Raw genomic sequence first — 5000 nt, 5'->3', positions numbered from 1 at the left:
TGGAATATAAGTTTGGCTAAGATTACATTTACAAAAAGTTCATTAAAATCTGTCCATAAACTTTTGATTAAAATAAATGCTGGATCTGAATCCAGGTCACCACCATAGTGTCTAAGTTAGGCTAAAACACACCTCTGATAAAATCTCAGTAAAAATCAGTTCTTAACTTTTTGAATTATCCTGCAAACATAACAAACAAACAAAAAACACAACAAACATACAATCAACAAACAGACAAACAATGCAGCAACAACATATAAACAAAGGTCGTAATACACATAAAGGATCTACATACCTACATATCTTATCCCATAGTCACCACTCTGTATTTGTATATCTGTATTTTACGGAAGTATTGGTGTGAAATGGTGGATGTTTCTTCCCGTAAATTACCTCAAAAACGTGTGTGGCGCCTTCTATTGTATCTTGCCTGCGAGTGTGATAGTCACTTGTATGGAGAACTATCATTTTTCAGACCAGTATATGTTGTAAAACCCCATTACAGCAACAGTAAATGGAAATGATAGATAATTATATCATATACAACTATTTCATGTATGATTTGTTATGTAAAAAATGGAGGAAAAATTCGCCATATTTCAGTACTCTAGACTTTTATGTGTATCACACATATTTTCAGTCTGAAATGAAATTAATATGGGTTATTTTGTAGTTGAATTGTAGATCTATTGCATGATGCAATAAGGATTTGCAATATTTTTGTGTGCTTGTAAAAGTGACGATAAAAATGGCCCCTTTTATATGTTCAAAAGTCACCATAAGCATAAAATATTCACTCTATTCGAAAAATGTGCATCAGCTGTGCAATAGATGAAATATTGTTCTATTCAGATATGAAATCAGAATGGCTGTATTATTTTTTGGGGATTTTGGAGAAATTTTTAAAAATGGTCAATGTACGTAGAGAAACACCCCAACTCAAGTGTGACCCTTTGTAATCTTCAAAACTATACCACACACAATTTTAGACCATTATAAACATTTTATACTGAATGATGAATATAGTGCTTGTGTTATTTTGTTTTTGCAATTTTTTCCTGTGTTTCTTCTAAAAGTGACATAAATATAAAAGTCCTTTTTATGGTGTTCTAAATGTCGTCTACGCAAAATATTCACAAACCAAAAACTAAGTCATAATTGAAAAAAGTGCTTTATACTTACACTAGATAAAGGGTTTTCTGTTCAAAAATGAAATCAATACCTGTGTCCTGGAGGATTTTAGAGAAATTTCCAAATATTGTCAATGTAGGCCTATTTCATATATAGATAAAGTAACCCTAAATCAGTGTGACCCCACTATAACAAATGTTGCTTAGTGAGATATTATTACTTGCTAGGAATTTCCACAATACTGGAGGAGGTGAATGATAGAGAATTATTATGTTGACAGATTATTCTTATACCTAATTTTGTCAATAATAAAACAGTTATCAAGATATACGAAAAAGCAAAAATACCGATATCTCAAAAAAATTCTTCAAAAGTCCTAGCACATGCAATTCTAGTCCAAAGTAAGGGTTTTTTGGTTCATTTTGTAGTTTCCTGTGCTTCATGTAAAAGGGACATGTATGTAAAAAAAAAAAAAAATAAAAAAATAATCTAAAAGATGGATATGTCAAACACATTCACAACAAGAAAACATAGTTGAATTTGAAAAAAGTGTTTGCATCAAGCACTAGATATAGGATGAATCTGTTGAAAAATCACATCAGAATGCCTGTGTATTTTTTTGGATTTGATCTAGTTTTTGAAACTTTTATCAATTTTCAAAATTGGAACTCGGTGTTTTGTCTGTTTTTTACTATAACTCAAAAACTTTTTGGGCAATTTTGAGATCAGGCTAAGGTCTAAATAAAAAGGTGGAAGTTCCATCAAAATCGGTTGAAAAATTGATGTTAAAAAAAAAAAAAAAAAAAAAAAAAAACAGATGGCTGCCTTAAACCTTATGTTATATCAAGCCAAAGAATAAGGGCTTCACGAAAATCATTCTCTCTCTTTCTCTCTCTCTCTCTCTCTCTCTCTCTCTCTCTCTCTCTCTCTCTCTCTCTCTCTCTCTCTCTCTCTCTCTCTCTCTCTCTCACACACACACACACACACACACACACACACACACACACACACACACACACACACACACACACACACACACACACACACACATATACACACACACACACACACAATTGCCAGAAGGAAAATTACATACCAAGAAATTCAAATGAGTATGGATACACACTGCAATTTATTTTTATATAATGTCTAATTTGTTGTCCAGTTTTGATATATTACAACCTGAGATGTCCATATGAAGTATGTAATGAGCCTGTCCATAATGTGTCTAGTGAATGCCTCTAACCTTTGTTTGAATAGATTGCATGATAATATTTTTAGCCATGATTTCTTCTTGCTCTTGTGGATGTGCTTTGTGCTTGTGTCATTGTTTCTTTATGCTGATGTTAGAGTATTCTGAAGGCATAAGAGTCTGCATAGTGCAGTATTTGTATATAAGTGTAGGGTTGGGTTCATGTAATTCATGCAGATTCAGATATGGAACTATTTTATGCATGATTATTTGTTGTTATTGTTCAAGGTTTTATTAAAGGTAGCCTTTACATTTTTTCCATGTTTAGTTATATAGTTTATTCAAAGGTTAACAAGACCTGCTTAGAAGATGCATAGTATATGATATTATTTAAAGGAGGAATAAAATCAAGTGAAAAGTGTAGATTTCCTTTTACCTGGGGTAAAGCCAAGTACATGCACTTGCAATTTTGTTTTGTTAATTGTGTTTACTCAATGATAGCTTCACAGCATTGTGTGGATAACATGCAACTGGAAAGAGAAAAAACTTTAATTTCTTTTAGTAGTTTTATTATTTTTTAATGTTTTATAATTTTTTGCATGCATGAATCTTAGAAAGAATTTCTGCTGTTTACTATTTATTTCAAACATTTATTCATGTATAGTATAGTATAATACTTTAGTCTGTATATACTTAAATGGATCAGTGCAGTGAAATAAAAAGTGATGTGAACAATGATGCTGCAGCAATAAAGACTGATACTACAGACTGTGAGAGTAATTGGAAGAATGAGCTAGAGAAAAATGCCCCAGTTCAGTATTTCTTTAAGTTTTACAAATATCCTTACTTTATTTACATTTCTCTCTGTAATTCTTTTTATTGTTATTTGGCATTTCATAGTTTTCTGGAGCTATTTCCATGTTTTGTTTTTTTTTGTTGTTTTATCTTTTGAATGCTCTTGTTTGTGACATTTCAAACGTTAAGGACCAATATAGTATGTATTATAGAAACCAGTTAAACAATCAGTATTTATAGCACAACTTATGTTCCTGCAGTTGACAAGTAGTACGAGTCTGGGAGCATGCCGATCCAGGCCCCCCAGTGGACGGAGTTCCTGTCGTGGCCCCATCTGCTGCCATGAGTCTCGATGGTGGCAGCGTGGCCCATCAGCCTTGGGTGTGGACAGTGTGCCGTGGTTGTTTCGCAAGCTCCAGCAATCAGTGTCCATATGACCAGGTGGGAAAGTCAATGTATTTGGTTAGTTGTTGATGTTTGGTATTGCTGTTATTAAGGGGATTCTTTTTCATTATTTTTCACATTATTCTGATATAGTAGATCAAATACAAAAAAGATATTTTGGGTAAATCATCAACAAATGTCCTTTTCTCTGTCCCTCCTCATAAAGACTGCACTGAGACTGCTTGACCAGCTTCCGGTCAAATGCTGAGCGCCTGCTGTCACTGGTGGGGGTCAGACGAACGTGGAGGAGGGTGACCTGCCCCCTCCTCCACCAGTGCCCCCAACTCACACCCTGGAAATACTTCATAGCCGTGAAGTGCATCAAAGACCTTGCACTATTTCTCAAACCCTTCTCTGGTAAGTGTACAGAGGCTCAGTGGGGGAGTTAGGGGGTGGGGAGTTGGAGTGTAGGGATGGGTTGGCTTGGATGGGTGGTGGGTCTCATTGCTGAACTCAAAAGATTTGAAATATGTACAATGTGTGCATGGATAACAGTGCTCTGGCATGGCTGAATTATGTCTAGGCTACATATATTGATAATCTAATATGTCTTTGTTACATAGATTGATAGTGAAGACATATGCAATAAAAATGATGAGATGATAGTAATAGTGAGAATAAAAAACAAAAAATGATAAAGCTAAATTTATTAATAATAAGTAGGTCTGGCATAGTCACTTTCCATTTCAAATAGTCTTTTACCCTTTGATTTCAGGTATTAGAACAAATGGCTCAACATCTAAACACTCCCTCTCCACCATGCAACGCAGCTTGTCACCCTCATCAACTGCCAACTAGTGGAAGATGAGGGCAGGAGCAGCAGTCCGGGGCACTTATCGCTCTCGGGGAACGCACTGTTACAGAACTCATTTTGCAACACCAGGGAACCACCAGCAGCTCTCTGCCAACCTCTGGGCTGCAGTCAGAGCAAGAGGGTGCCAGTTTCTGGGCCTAGGTGGATGTTTAAAAATCTGTTAAGAATTTTAAACTTTTCATTTTTTTTTTTACATATATATTTTTCTTGTATTTCTTGTTTTTGCATATCCCTTTCTTATTTTCTCTGCTAATTTCTTTTTCCTTCTGTCATTTCTTGATTATCTTTATTTTTTTTTTATTTATGTTTCTTTTTGTTGCTGTTTTTTGGGTAGAGGTAGGTTATGCTTTTATAGAGAGCAGAAAAATAATGATGATGATAATGGTATCAATATGTGATACATTAAAATGATTGCTAATATTATATCATATTATATCATTATCTGCCACTTTTTCTTTTATTTACAAAATAATCAAAACCATCATCATTATTATTTTTATGAACATCTCAATTATTATTGTTGTTGTTGTAGTTATAGTTGTAGTAGTAGTAGTAGTAGTATTGTCATTATTGTTGTTGTTGTTACTATTACTATTATTCTTATTTATTGTTATTACATATTAT

General features: G+C 33.9%; 1 pseudogene; it reads left to right on the top strand.

Annotated features, from left to right (window-relative positions):
* Positions 1-3404: 3404 nt before the first annotated feature.
* Positions 3405-5000, top strand: part of LOC138859622 (roquin-1-like) — a 7529-nt pseudogene continuing 5933 nt past the window's right edge.

Source organism: Penaeus vannamei, chromosome 37, assembly GCF_042767895.1.
Source record: "Penaeus vannamei isolate JL-2024 chromosome 37, ASM4276789v1, whole genome shotgun sequence".
In the NCBI taxonomy this organism is placed as follows: Eukaryota; Metazoa; Arthropoda; class Malacostraca; order Decapoda; family Penaeidae; genus Penaeus; species Penaeus vannamei.
The sequence above is the reverse complement of the archived record's forward strand: the minus strand, read 5'-3'. Positions and strand labels throughout refer to the sequence as shown.